The sequence below is a fragment of the Panthera uncia genome, chromosome C2 (assembly GCF_023721935.1).
Source record: "Panthera uncia isolate 11264 chromosome C2, Puncia_PCG_1.0, whole genome shotgun sequence".
NCBI lineage: Eukaryota > Metazoa > Chordata > Mammalia > Carnivora > Felidae > Panthera > Panthera uncia.
The window spans coordinates 147,779,852-147,795,652 of NC_064810.1; the positions used below are offsets into that span (position 1 = coordinate 147,779,852).

At 47.7% G+C, this 15,801-nt stretch overlaps 1 protein-coding gene across 1 annotated transcript in view; it reads right to left on the bottom strand.

Annotated features, from left to right (window-relative positions):
• Nucleotides 1–15,801, bottom strand: part of MYRIP (myosin VIIA and Rab interacting protein) — a 317,497-nt gene that overhangs the window by 99,639 nt on the left and 202,057 nt on the right.

Consider the following 15,801-nt stretch of genomic DNA (forward strand, 5'->3'; position numbering starts at 1 on the left):
GGCCATTTTAAGCCACTGACTGGTACACCTGCTTAATAGCAGACTTTGTATGTGATACTCCTGTTGCACTGACAACACCTCTCACTAAGCACGAGAGAGACAAGATTCTCCAGCCACTTATGCATTCAGCTGGGAGCACGGAGGGAAAGCAGTTTCTTGGGCAGTGCTGGAACGGTGGGTCCAGAACACTGACAAGATGCTTCTCTCTTTTTTTAATTTTTAAAAAAATTTTTAAGAAAGTTTATTTATATTTGAGAGACAGAGCTTGAGCGGGGAAGGGGCAGAGAGCGGAGGAGACACAGAATCCAACGCAGGCTCCAGGTTCCGAGCTGTCAGCACAGAGCCTGTGCACGATCGTGAGATCATGACCTGAGCCGGAGCTGGACGCCCAACCGACTGAGCCACCCCGGGCGCCCCTCTTTTTAAAATTTTTTAAAGTTTATTTATTTATTTTGAGAGAGAGCAAGACAGCGAGCAGGGGAGGGGCATAGAGAGAGGGAGAGAGAATCCCAAGCAGGGTCTTGCACCACCAGGACAGAGCCTGATGAGGGGCTCAAAGTCACGAACCGCGAGATCATGACCTGAGCCAAAACCAAGAGCCGGATGCTTAACTGACTGAGCCACCCAGGTGCCCCCAAGATGCTTCTCTTTTTCGCTTGATGACATATTTCTAAGGCCCTTCCATTTCAAGAATAGCTTTTATTGTTACTTTTATTATGAACGTAATAACACATACTCACTTTAGAGAATTCAGAAAAGCGAAACGAACATAAAGGCCTCTAATTCAATGGATGAACAAGCACATCTGTATCTACTCTTCCTCCCCAGATGCCAGTAAAATGGGAGAAGATACCCAAAGGGAAAAATCTACACAAACGAAGAACAGGGGTGAGAGCAAAACACCAGAGATTTTGACATATTTCTGGAAAATTGAAAGTGGATGATAGCATGAACGTAAGAGAGAATTCTGTCCTCCAGACAGGTACAGGATCTGGGCCTCCTGGACCGAGGGGTCCAACTTGGAGCTGGCTTGTGCCAAGAGTAGCACTGGTTGTGAGAAGGAATTCAGAAAGCTGATCTAATGGCTGCATACACAACAGTGAGGCCTCTCGGTCTCCATCCCAATTCCTAATCAAATGGACAACTGGTCCAGGGATGCTTTGTCCTTAGGCCCCAAACTGAAAACAGTCCTGTAATAAAATTGGACAATCTACTTGAAGAAGACTAGGGCTTGAATACAAGGGTCACACCTGGGAGTGAAACCTTCCTTGGGCACCTTTGGAGGAGCGCCCCCCCCCCCCCCCCCCCCCCGCCAACACCTGCCCACCAGATCCTGTCCATCTACCTGAAGATGGGCCTGGCCGACAAACTTGGAGTTGTCAGTCAGCACATCACCCCCTGTTCAAAGGACAGGTCTCCTGGGAATACTAGCCTATCCATGTTAGTCATCTTTATTAATCAGCCAAGTCCTTTGTTAAAAAGTATTGAATAGACAACCAGAGATCACTAGAAATTTGAAACAATCCAATGGATTGGGAAAGAAGGACCAAGAGAAACTAAGAGAGAACTTTTAAAAAGAGAAATGAAGGTAATCTAGGGTAATGAAAATCGCTCTAAACATTCTAATAAATAACAGTGATTTGAAACGACACTGTATCCCATCCATATAACAAGACTACGTGGTGTGAAAAGTAAGTAATCAGGCAATAATAGTTTCTTGGACACAGAACCTATGATTGGTAAAATCTTCCCGAATGCAGAGCAAGAAGTCAAAAAGATAGGACTTATCGGAGAAAGGAACATGAGGATCAATTCAGTGGGCTCAGCATCTAACAGGATTCCAGCAAGGGAGAAGAGGAAAGAAAAAACATCAGACATATAACAGAATAAAAGGGGCCCAAGCTAAGAAAGGCAAAGGTATTTAGGTTAAGAGTCTACCAAAGGCCAAGCAGAATAAATTAAATACCAAACAAAATACAGCAGACAATCCTACCTACACACATCTAAGATTCAGACCCTCAAAAAGATGAGGCTCTGAAGGCTTCCAGACAGAAAAAAAGGGCATTTTTGCAAATGAACAAAAATATGAATGACATTAACATTTGAAATCTATAACACCGAATGCAAGGAGACAATGGAGCATGGGTTTCCTAAGCCCAGAGAAGAACTAACAGGAACTCAGAGTTCTATGCTCAAACTGTCATCGGAGGAGGGCCCAATAAAGGTATCTTCAGCCATGCAAGAGCTCAGAAAGTTTATGTGCTTTCTGGGAGGAAAAAAATTCTTAAACCATAGGAGAGTGAAAAAACCATCTAAGAAAGAGGAAATCACGGCTCTCTAGAAAGAGGGAGTCAGTGCAGGGATCCAATGGGCAGAAGTCTCAGGTGCCAGCTGCACAGCAGGTATGAAAGGCGGGCAGTGCAAACAGGCCATTCAATAAGCACATGATTAAGAGGCCAAATGAATGCAGAGAGATGCTGAAGAAGGAGGCACATCTTTCTTTTGGCAATAAGAATAAAGAGAGATAATTAGAAGCCCCAGGGAAAACAAAACCAAAACTAAAACAGCAGCTCTAGAAAGCGACGGTCTAATCAGGAAGCACATTCATGGCCGTCAGATTCTGCCAACTAACGAAGCAGAAGAAAAGAGGCAAACGACTTGTGGCCCAGGTTCGTGGCCAAGGATCACATTTCCTTCTCTCTGCAGACTTCACGACAAGACTTTGGTCTATAGCAAATTGTATATATTGTATTACATATATAATATATGCATTATAATTTTATATGTATAATGAAAACACCATTTTACTTTTCACACTCTATTTATAGACAAAGCATGAAAGGCCCTCCCTGTTAAGACATTTGCATTTTTTGCTGAAGGCGAAACCAAGTCATCAGCTGGCCTGAAAGGAAGCCCGGATGCAGAGAGAGGCAGGAACAACACAGAAGGCTCACAGAGGCTAACTTCCTCATCTTGCACAGTGGGGTCCAGACCGGCTTCTCGAATATATGGACAACAATCACGGTTTAAATATGTCATGTAAAGTGACAAAGGTCACCGGGTTTTAATAAAACTTTGGGGGGAGGGGAAAGGTAGCAAGGACGTGGGCCAGGCATGAAAGTCTAAAGTTGACGAATCAAGAAATGGTAAGATCAACACGTTAGTTAGAATTTTAGCAGTAACCCCAAGGAATGTTTACAGGTGACTGCTTGGGGCATTGGGACTTGGCATGTTGCTGGGGGCATGAGATCCTTTAACTTTCATATCATTTTATATTGCTTAAATTCTTTTTTAACCAGGTACATGCATTAACGTAAAAGCACTGAAATAAAAACAAAAGGGGCGTCTCGGTCAGGTGGGTGGCTCAGTCAGTTAAGTGTCCAGCTCTTAATTTCAGCTCAGGTCGTGATGTCACAGTCATGAACTCGAGCCCCACGTTGGGCTCTGTGCTGGTCGTGGAGCCCGCTTAAGATTCTCTCTCTCCCTCCCCCTCTGACCCTCTCCCCAGCTCATGCTCTCAATCTCTCTTTCTCTCTCTCAAAAAAAAAAAAAATGTAAGTAAAAGAAGATTTTTTTAAAAAATCACCCCAAAGTCTTACCACTGCAACTTGACATCTGAAGTGTTTGTTATGGACTGAAAGTCTATATCCCCACAAAAGTCCTATGTTGAAACCGAATCCCCGATGTGATGTTACCTGCGGGTGGGGGGCTTTGGGAGGCGGGGCCCTCATGAACGGGATGCTGTCACTATAAATGAGACCCTAGAGCGCTTCGTCCCCTCTCCTACCGTGTGAGGACACAGCGAGAAGCCAGCCGTCTATGAGCTGGGAAGCGGCTCCTGGCCAGACACCAAGTCTGCCCGTGCCTTGATCTTGGCCTTCCCGGCCTCCAGGACTGTGAGAAATACGTTCCTGTTGTTTAGAAGTCACTCAGTCTGCGGCATTGTAGGATAGCCGCTGGGAACAGGTGGTACGTGTGGGCGTGTATGTGTGTGCACACGTGTGTGCATGCACGCCTAACGCAACACACATGGGGAAGACAGTGTCGGTCTCAAGTCTGTTGGTGCAGAAGGGGCCCCAGGGCCAGTGTCGCTCTGAGGGACCACGTTTAAGAGGGAGGAAGCTCCTCCCCCTTCCGATAAAGCCCAGCCGACAAAAGCTGTGGGGCAGCATCAGTGCAGCCACCAAGAGTACCCAGGAGGCAGTGAGGGTGGCAGTGGAGGGGCACCCCTCCTAAAAGGCTCAGGACTTCACTGAAGAGAAGTTCTGGACGGGCTTGCTCCTGAGCACATGCGAGGGACCTCCAGTACACGTAATATGCACACTGTCTTTTCTTAATTTGTTTTTAACGTGTATTCATTTTTTGAGAGAGAGAGAGAGAGACAGAGACAGAGCCTGAGTGGGGGAGGAGACACAGAATCCAAAGCAGGCTCTGCCAGCACAGAGCCCGACGAGGGGCTCGAACTCACGAACCGTGAGATCATGACCTGAACTCACGAACCGTGAGATCATGACCTGAGCCGAAGTCCGACGCTTAACTGACTGAGCCACCCAGGCGCCGCCCCCCCACCCCACCCCGACACCGTCTTTTAACAAACATGGGATCACAATGACTTCGATCCTGCAGATGCCTTCAGAGCTCAGTCTGTCACTTCATTCAAGTCTCGGCACAAACGTCACCCCCTTGTGAGGCCCTGCCTGGCCACTTTGGCTAGAGTACCACGACCACACCAACACGTCTTGTATCGGTCTCCTTTTCTCTCTCCGTTTCCCCATAGAGTACTTCTCTGCCCCTCATGCGTCATTAGATATAATTGTATAGAGTTACTTACAAGTTAATATGCTGATGCATTAATTAATGATTGTTAAATTGTTCATGATTTCTTTCTCCTTTCCAACAGAACGTAATAAGCTCATGGGAAACAGGGGTTTTTTCCCCACTCCTGTATCCTAAGTGCCTAGACCCACCGTGTGCACACAGCGGACCCTCAATAAAATCCGGTGAGTGAGGGACACACACTGTGTTAACCTACTGTTTTCTTGCTATTCCTGATTGAGTTCAATGTCCTTAACCAGTCTTCCCCCACGGCACCTTTGGCAGTCCCAGGGTTCTCCGAGGTTTGGATGCAGCCTGCTTTACGTAACTGATCTCCTATCTTCGGACGCAGAATTTTTCCCCATTTTGTTTTCTATTAACAACAATTCTAAGACACGTATGTTGGTGGCTATGGTTTCACACAGCCATGATTGTGGATTCTGGAAGCGGAATCACTGGGCTCACAGATATCAATCTTTCATAAAGTTTGTACCAGAAAGCTTGCTCCTCGCCTGGGCGTGGGATTCTAAAATCCTCAAAGTGGCCTCACATGGAAAAGAAAGCCCCAGAGGAGTGGCTGATGGCTCCATGCAAAGCCCACCTGTGGTCCCTACGTGCAGCCCAGGAAGGAAGGCGAGCATCACCTCCTTCGCACTCCGGTTTGACCCCCAAGAGGGCATTTAGAGGCTGGTCTCCACTGAGGGGAAAAAAGCAGCTATCCAACAGCACATACCAAATGTCTCATCCCTTTTATTTAAAACTGCATTATATCACCCGTATCATCGCTATTAAAACAAATGGACACGGTTATGCGAGTGCTTGTTCCGTCTTAGGCACTGTGCCAAAAGCTTTCCTCGAATCCTTTTACTTAATTCACAGAGCATAGCACGGGGAGTTAAGACCATGCGTGCTGAGGCAGGTTGGGACAGGCCCAGGGATTTGCTACCTGTGTGGGTGCTGAGCAAATTCCTGTCTGTGAGCCTCAGTTTTTTCGTCTATAAGATGGGGATGACAGTAACCACCTCGTAAGGCGGTTTGAGGATTAAATGATAGAACACAAGCAGTAAGTTGCCTGGCGAAATGTGATTTCTTAAGACAGCTCGGGGATTTCTTAAGACAGCTCCACAAGGGCGAGCCTCATTGGGATAGATGGTTAAGTCGAGATGTAGTAAGATTGACTGTGTCGCCCAAAGGAGCAAAGCGCGTCAGCAGGGATTCAAAACGGGAGCTCAACCATGCAGATGTGCTCGCCACGGGCATTCAAAGGGAAGAGAGATTGGCTCTCCTTAGTGTATTTTCCTGTAGCATTTTAATTCACTACAAAGAATAACTGTCATTTAGTTTAGCATCTGTCACTTTTATCGAAAACCCATACAGCTATTTTCAGAATAAACACTAACACGGCAGACAGGAGAAAAAGTACAGAAGACTTTGTCCTTGGAAACCATAACATCTGGGCTTACGATTTATTTGATAGCTTTAAAAGCACAAACGGAATGTGACTCTAGAAATGTTCTCCAGGCCACATCCCCGGTGCACTGCCCTGCTCTCCGAGCCGTCGACCATCACAAAGGACCTGTTGGTGGCTCAGCAATGTGGCTGAGGGTCCACAATGGTACTGTTGGGGGATAGTTTTACTGTGCTCCACATTCCTTTGACCAAAGGACATTCCCTGTCCTTTTGGGACACTCACCCTTCCCTCCTAACGGAGGGTAAGTTGTTCTGGAAAACCTAGCGCCCCTTCCCCTCGCACCCCCCCACCCCCAACACCGCCCTGGTCAGCATGCGGGTGGTCACACGACACAGACCAGCGAACCCAGGTCAAGATGGAGGTTTTTGCTGCTGCTCTTGGAAGGCGGGGTGCTGCCTTTTTGCTGGGCTGGCCCCACAGAGGAAGGAAAGCCCAGAACTGCTGGGGCCATCCCGCCCATCACTTGGGGGGATATCTGTGGTCTTCTGGACAGAAGCAGATCTGATGTTGGAAAGGGACAGGATCCTGCTGCTACACTTCGAACACGTGTATCTCCTCAAGCCCAAGGTCAAGCCCTGGACTCGTCTATTACATGAGCCAGTAATTTCCCTCTTTTATACCTTTTGGAATTGGTTTCCCTTATTGGCAACCAAGAGTCTTCATACCTCAAGTATACAAAAGGATGAGCTCTTTCCTCCATGATTGCACCCAAACTTTTGGCATTCAGAAGCACGTTAATGACGTCTACAGTGGAAGCCCTAGTGTGCTCAAGTCTTGGAGTGGGACCAGGGCACCGCCCTGGGCTGCTGGGAGGTGGGAGGCCGGCACCGAATCCTTCCGAATCCTTGGAGAATGACTGTCAAAACCACAGCCTGATTTGGGAGCAGAAAGCTTTTCTCTTACAAAGTGATGTGTTTTAGACTATGTTTTGACTTAGCGTTACCGTGGAGAGCTTTCCTGGAAGTCAGGCAAGGCTCGGTCAGGATGACCTTCATTTCATATTAGCACTCTTATTTCACTTATGTAAAATCTCAGGGCCCAGAGGAAACTCATGGGACGCACGTGATTCGTGGGGGAGGGGTGTGGGGAGGGGGCTGTGAGGATGCCAGCACCAGCAGGGACTGGGTAAATGTGCTCCTGGGGGCTCCCTGGTCTCAGGGAGGCTGGAGACCTCAGGGTAGTCTGGTCTCCAGCCTCCACCCAAACGGACACGACTGCAGGCAAGAGCGGACGGGAAGGAAGGAACCTCGTGTCGGCATCCTGCTCGAGTGGAAGGCAGAATGGAATCCTGTGCGTGCATGTGGACTCCTTCACTTGTCCACTCACCCATTCTTTAATTCCCTCGCTATTTCTTGCGTGCCCCCTGGGGCAGGCACCGTGCCAGGGATATCGGCGGTCACACACAGATAAGGCGGCTACCCCTCAGTGCTGCCAGACTAATCTCAAAGAGTGCCAGGTGCGTCATGAGATGGGATCAAAAGGAAGCCAAAGGTATCTCAGGAGTGGCCGGACATAGGCTTTGGCTTCTGGATTATTCCCACCGGTGGATGCGACACTACATGTGGAGAAGAGGAGACGTAGGCAGGGGTGGGAGCCACCCTCCTGGTGACGAGGCTTGCCAACAGCTTCCCAACCCGGAACTGTCCAGAGGGACCCTGCTTGACTTCCCTGGCTTATTCTGTAAACGATCCCGAGTTATCCCTAAGGATGTTTGCACAGCGATTCTCAGCACGCTGTAGTTTCCCCAACTTAAGTGTGAACGTTTCTTTAAATACTAAAGAGTTTTAAAAGTCAGCAGCGAACCTTTCAACTTCAGCAATACAACATAGTCAGAATTGATGACTTTTGGTCCTGGGAGCTACTTCGTCCTCTGGAAAATGTGATATTAATGGTACCTCGCAAGGCTGGAGGGAGAATTAAATAACTCAGCCCAGGGTGCCCAGAGAAAGGGCAGGCCCACGGTGCCAGCTGAGTCTGATGTGAGTGGACACATCTTTGGGGCATGGCCTCCCACATCCGTATTCACTAAACGCTGCAAACGCAGCATCCCGTGTGGGGCATGTGCTTTGATGGGGATGATGGCACTATCTATTGGCAGGAGGGTTTCCCCCCAGATGCACCTGCTCTTGGAGATGCTGATAAGCCCTTCCCCATCGTCCCTTCCTACTCCGCTCCCATGTTGCAATGAGAGATGTTACCGACAAGGCAGAAAACAAGACTGGGCACGACAAACTACTTAGGTGATGCAACTAAGCATATGGCACAGGGGTCTGCCTGGACTGTCCTCCAAGACCTCATAGACCTGTCAGGACAAGAAGGTGCCCAAGGGCCCGAGGCCATGGGTGTGGCCACCTTACTATGAAGCTCCCGAAGGAGTGACTGAGTGCTGGGCCCCAGGACAGGCTGGGTGAGCCCCTCGAGTTACACTGGGGAAGCACAGCACTGTGGAAAGAGCTGTTGGAATTCAAGGGAAGCACAGTCCGAATTCTGGTTCTCCTGCCGTCCTGCGAGGTCACTCCGCCTCTTGGTGCTTTGGCCCCCTCTGCAAAGTAGCCGGAGAGGTGACGTGACAAACAAAAGATGTAGCACGTGCCGATTGCGGCAAAAACCCACCTCAGGCAAGTCACTTAACCTCCCCCTGCCTCCGTTTCCTCACCTGTAAGATGGGGATAAGCACAACCATAGCGCGTAGGGAGCAGCTGACGGGCAAATCCAAGTTAAGTGCTCAGCCCTGATGCAACTCAACCGCTGTCCTGAGTTCGAGGCGCTTCAAAAGAAGTGTATGTAGAGGAAGAGGGTCAGGTGTCCCACTCTGAGAGGGTGACAAGAGAGCGGGGTGTGACAGTGAGGGGGGGCAGGGTAGGCAGACAGGTCAGGAGCCCTGTTCCAGGCTGGACCGACAGTGGGAGGTAGGACGGAACGCCACCTCCCATCAGAAAGAAACATGAGCACCCCACCTTCACGGACGGAAGTGCCCAACTTCCTCCCCCGACCCCTAATGGTCTGTTCTGTCTTTGAGGAGACTGACGCTTCCTTATAAAGTGCTCGAAGGAGGAGTGCGTGTGTCCCCGATGGTCTGGCAGTTTCACTCTTGGAATCTCCCCAGAGAAGCACTCACAGGTGTCCTCAGGGGTATTCCCTGAAAAAAAAAACTGTGAACAGCCTTGGCTCATTCATTCATTCCTTGTTCATTCACTCGCTCGTACATCAAATACAAATTCATTCGTGAGCACCCACCACACGCCAGGTGCTGGGGTGAGCACCGTATCCTGCAACAGACAAAATGGACAAGGTTTCAGACATTCTAGGTGGAGGAGACAGGAAGTGCAAAGGCCCTGGGGTCTGGTTTACTTCCAATATCTGAACGATAATAACAAAGAGGTAACTGTCTGGAGGGGAGTGAACAAAGTGAGGAGTCTGTCAATGAGAGAATGGTTAAGTAAACTGCGGTTTATTCACTCCACAAAAGATTAAAAGATTACACAGTGATATTAAACGGATGAGCCAGATCTACCCTTATCAACATGTTTAATCTATAAAACAAACTTCAGAACCCTATGGGCCGATCATGCCATTAACGTAAGTTGGAAGCATCACATAAAGTGACTATGTATAGTCATATATATAGTTATATATATGTTGCAAAAGTGAATTATCTATATGGGAACAATGTGTCCAATTTCAAGGACAGAAGGGTTTGGAGTCAGAGAGGGCTCACAATGGAGCTTCAACAGAGTCAGTAATATCTCATCTCCATAAAATCTGTTCTTTTTTTTTTAATGTTTATTTGTTTTGAGAGAGAGAGAGAGAGAGAGAGAGAGAGAGAGAGAGAAAGAGAGGGGTTGTGAGCAGGGGAGGGGCAGAGAGAGAGAGAGAGAGAGAGAGAGGATCTTAAGCAGGCTCCACACAGCCAGTACAGACCCGGATGCAGGGCTCGAACTCACAAACTTTGAGATCATGACCTGAGCTGAAATCAAGAGGTGGACACTTAACCAACTGAGCCACCCAGGCGCCCCACCGTAAAACCTGTTCCGGCGGGGTCCACGAGGGCTGCCCCATCAGGACGGACACGACTGGCCCATGGGTGTCTTTGTAGCCTGCCGGGAACTTTGGAGTAGGCCTGGAGCAGTCCACAGTATAAACACAAGAAAGCCCAGCAGAATCCACAACACATATCTTGCCACCTATCGTCCTCATTCTTAATAAAACCTCACCCAACCTCTTCATCTGTTCTCTAAGCACAAACCTTTATTGGAGCACTTTCCGGCGCTGTTTTCATAAATTATTTTAGGACCTGTCATCACTGCTAAGTTAAGTGTCCACTAAGAGAAGAAGCCTCTGCAGACACACTTCACAGTTTGCACTATGATGCCGCGTCTCCTAAGATGATCTCCGCGAAGAGAACAAGAATATATTGCTTCGGGTTTTCTTTCCTTTTTTTTTTTTTTTTTTGTAAACCCCAACCATAACCGGCTCTTAAGTTGTTATCTTTCCCGGCTTCGCAGGAGGGTTCTTAGTCTGCGGGTGGATGAATTCTTGTTTTTCTGGTTGACTCAACAGACATCACTTTCTTTAAATCTCCCTCGTGCCCTGCACTGCAGATCTCATGCCGTCTACCTTCCTCCTCATGCTACCACCGTAGGCACCCCCCCAGCACAAGCTCTACGTTCTCCCCAGCACGGAAAACTGTGTGGGCTGCACAGTGACCTCTGACCCCACGCCATCGGCCCCTCAACGTTTGCTAATCCCCACCATGAACCAATGGTCCATGAGCCACAGGAGTCTCCCCACGGCTGTGTGTCAGCCCCAACAAAACCCAATTTGCCACCAGGCCCCAAGGAAGGAGGGCTGGTCTGGGATGGGAGAATGTGTCCACGTCCAGACCGGACCGCTAGCCCATGCTGTGTGACGTCACAGGCTCAGCTGCTGGACACCGTGCCCGTCTCTGCGCATGGCCCCGGTGTAGCTCGGGGTCGGGTGAAGATTCTGCACCATCCCTGGGGACAGCCTGCGGTGGTTCAACCCTCTTGGACGGCCCGTGTTCCAACCAGGAAGGAAGGGCTGGATGGCAACCTCATGCACCCAGGGTCGGGCTTCCTGAAGAGGTCTGTCTGGTGCCAGACTCTCTGGGGGGTCAACACCCAGAGGGAACCGGGGTTTCTTCTTGGTCTAGCCCTGGCCCAGGAAGATATCTAACTGTGGTCTTATGGTTTCCACTCCCCCAGCTGCGGGGCTTCTGGGAAATTGGTCTGCCACCCAAGTAGTCTAGCTCTGGACGTATTAAAGTGTGACAGAGTCTGGTTCTCAAAGTCACAGGTGGGCACAGAGAAGGGCTAGGAGAGGAGGCAGCTGCAGTCAGAGCTGAGCACCTCCGGGTCCACAGCCACGGGGCCCAATCTTTTCAGTCTGAAAAGTGGGGGGAGGCGGGGGTAAGTACATTTGTTTGGGAAACTCGTGTGTTTTTTTTAAGTGTATTTATGTATTTTGAGAAAGAGAGAGCAGACGAGGGGCAGAGAAAGAGGGAGAGAGAGAGAATCCCAAGTAGGCTCCACACTGTCAGCACAGAGCCTGATGCAGGGCTCAAACCCACGAACCGTGAGATCGTAACCTGAGCCGAAATCAGGAGTCAGACACTCAACCGAAGGAGCCCCCAGGAGCCCAGGGGAACATCTGGGATGGCAACAGGGCACCCGCTTGGAGTCAAGTTCTCTTCTGCGGCTAAAGTCCAACCAAAACAAAAGATGGAGCTCCTTTCCTGCAGCTACGGAGAATCAGCAACCTATTTTCTGCATTCTTTAAAGCCTTTTTCCCCATTTTCTCTCCGCCCTGTCTCATTATCCTGTGTCATGATGTCTTTACTAATTCCCCACTTAAGGAAGGCATCAGGGAGAAACTGGCAGTTCCATAGTCATTAAGGAAACTGGTCTCTTAAAAATGATATAAGCCCAGTTTAAATGGATTTTTGCCATCATTTATCGAGAGCCTCCTCAATCCAGGCTTTTTCAAATGGAATCTTTTTTTGCATGGAGAGAATTCTTGCTGCTGTGTCTAGAAACTCAGAACAGCCCCTTCCCACAAAGTAGAAGATTTAGAGAAGTTCTCATTTAAAAAAAAAAAAAAATTAGGGGAGGGGCGCCTGGGTGGCTCGGTGGGTTAAGCGTCCGACTTCGGCTCAGGTCACGATCTCACGGTCTGTGAGTTCGAGCCCCGCGTCGGGCTGTGTGCTGACAGCTCAGAGCCTGGAGCCTGTTTCAGATTCTGTGTCTCCCTCTCTCTCTGACCCTCCCCCGTTCACACTCTGTCTCAAAAATAAATGAACGTTAAAAAAAATTTTTTTTTAAATTAGAGGGGCACCTGGGTGGCTCAGTTGGTTGAGCATCTGATTTTTGGTGTTGGCTCAGGTCATGATCTCGTGGTTTTGTGGGTTCGAGCCCCACACCGGGCTCTGCGCTGGCAACATGAAGCCTGTTTGGGATTCTCTCCCTCCCTCTCTCTCTGCCCCTCCCCTATTTGCACTCTTAAAATAAATAAACTTTAAATTATAAAAAAAATTAGGGATATTTTTCTAGCTAAGGGAAGCTTTAAGAAAGAAAAAAATATGGGGGCAGGGTAAACTTGACCTATAAGATATTAAAACAAATGCATAATAACTAAAATAGTGTGTTATATTAAACATATAAAGACAGGGGTGCCTGGTGGCTCAGTTGGTTAAATGTCCGACTTTGGCTCAGGTCATGATCTCATGGTTTGTGGGTTCGAGCACTACGTCGGGCTCTGTGCTGACAGCTCCGAGCCTGGGGCCTGCTTTGGATTCTGTGTCTCTCTCTGTCTCTGCCCCTCCCCCACTCATGCTCTGTCTCTATCTCAAAAATAAATAAACATTAAAAAAATATAATTACAAATAGGAAAGAAACCTGGAAGACAATGTATAAAATATAACTATTGATATCTCTGAGCAGTGATATTATGGGTAACTTTGATTTCTCAAACTGTGCAAACATATACTATTTATTTACTTATTTATTGATTAATTTACTTATTTATTTTTGAGAGAGAAAGAGAGAATGGGTGCGTGAGCAGGGGAGGGACAGAGGGAGAGAGAGAGAAACAGAGAGAGAGAGAGAGAGAGAGAGAGAGAGAGAGAATATCCCAAGCAGGCTCTATACTCAGAGTGGAGCCCAAAACAAGGGCTTGATCGCATGACCACAGGATCACCACCTGAGCTAAAATCAAGTCAGACATGCAACCAACTGAGCCACTCAGGCACCCCAAACGTATACTATTTTATAAACAGAAAAGAATGTACTGCGTCTTTATGAAGTTTCCAAGTAAAAGGCAGAGAGACCCTATTCCTCTATAGTATATTAAGAAGGTCAAAGGCCATGGGGAAGAAAGGGTAGGCACTCCAGCCTACTCACTTCTGTGTGATATTGGGAAAGTCAGTAATTACTCTCTGTGAACCTCAGTGTCCTCTCATTTTAAAATGATGTTTACAAAATCTACTTCCCAGGTTGTGAAATGAAAGATAGCATCCCAAAGGTACATGGTAGGAATGTATCCACGAAGGAGAGGGACAGGCTGCAAGAAACGTGTTAAGGAAAAAGCTGAAAATACACAGATACATCTAGATCACAGAATATAAAATAAATTAGAAAAGTACAAAGCTTTGCTCACATGGATTCTAGATTCATGGCAGTTCACTATAACCTGGTGGCAGAAATAATCAACAAAAAAGCTACATTCACTTAAAAAAAATTTTTTTAATGTTTACTTATTTTTGAGAGAGAGAGAGAGAGAGAGAGCGAGAGCGAGAGAGCATGATTGGGGGAGGGGCAGAGAGAGAGGGAGACACAGAATCCAAAGCAGGCTGAGCTGTCAGCACAGAGTCTGACACGGGGCTCAAACTCATGAACCTTGAGATCATGACCTGAGCCGAAGTCAGATGCTTAACCAACTGAGCCACCCAGGCACCCCTACATTCACTTTTTCTTTGGCAGGATGGGGGGCTGTAATTCTCCACAATTCTTAAAAACAACTTTCGGGAGTTGTAAGGACCATCCATCTTTATGAAGTTTCGTTCAATTCAGGTATTTTTTGAGCATTTTGCTGCGCTGAGTCCGGCAGAGGGTACTGGGCTTATAAAGGCGAGTAAAGCCCAATTACTGCTTCAAGGAGCTCACAGTTTAACAGGGAATGATACCTCCTGGCTTGGATGAGGAGGTTATAATGGTCACACAACCTGGTCACATAACCAGGAGAGGTAATATAAGAAGGGGATCAGGTTTGGGGGGAAGGTGGAAGTTCAACGAGGACACCTGAATTTGGGGCGCCCATTGCAACCCCAAGTGGCAACAGAAATCCGGACGAGAAATATAGATTTGGGAATTCTTGGTCCATGGGTAGCAGTAAATAATTGATGTATCAGAGGCATAGATCTTCATCTGCTCTTACCAAGGAAAATGGAAACACGTTAGGTAATTTGCTGATTTGTCACTGAACCAGCACATCTGGGAACAGACTACAGACCCTATTCTTGGGTCAGTGCCTTGATGTCTGATCAGACTGTGTTTTCCTTCCGAATGAAACCCTGGTTCGTGTTCTTATGGAAAATTAGGGTTTCTGCTTGAAAGTTTAAGCTAATAGAAAGCTCCATAAATCAAGGAATCAGAGGAAAACCTAAAAACGTTGTACTGTTTTGCTAAAGAACCCTCCACTTATCCCATTGTGAACACTAACACTTCAAGGCACTTACTGTGTAAGCAGCTGTCTACTTTGTTTTTTTTCTCTGACATGACTCAATTTGTAAACACGATGAAGTCTCGTTAGAAGACTAGAATCATAGGACAAGAGCAGCACTGAAATTACAATCACATGAAGCTTTGCCCAAGAATGCCAGACTGATTGTGGTTCATTGGACTAAAACAATATAATTGTGGGAAGCGTGGAATTTGCCTACATAAAAACTGCTCAGATCCTGGCTGTTAGCGATGAAGCAAGTCTTCAGGCCCTCGGCCCCAGCATGGCAGGGCACCGCATAAACTGAGTTCACGCTGGGGGAAGACTGAGATCCTGTTATCTCTGCTTCCTGTATGGTCCCTGGGTGCCTTCTGAAGGCTTAAACGGAAATGCACAATCCCAGACCTCCACCCGCACCCTGAGACCTGCCCAATCAGAACACACATTTTGGCAAGATTCCCAAGTGACTACTCTGTTCCTCAAAGCCTGACAAGCACGTGCCTAGCACAAATAGCAGAGTGTTTTCTGAGACCACTTGATTCATTTTTCTTTTCAATTCTGACCACAACCCACTTACATAGACGGGAGACAGAGCAGCTGACTTGCCTCGCTCCTTCCCACTTTCCAAGGACAAAGAAGTGAGCTGGGTGATAAAAAAACAAAAACAAAAACAAAAACAAAAAAGACAAAAAAAGGAACAGAATAAATGGCATCCCCAAATTTCAGGTGCATTCGTTGTAAGAAAATAAAATGCCAAAAATACTGTTGACGCAAATGCA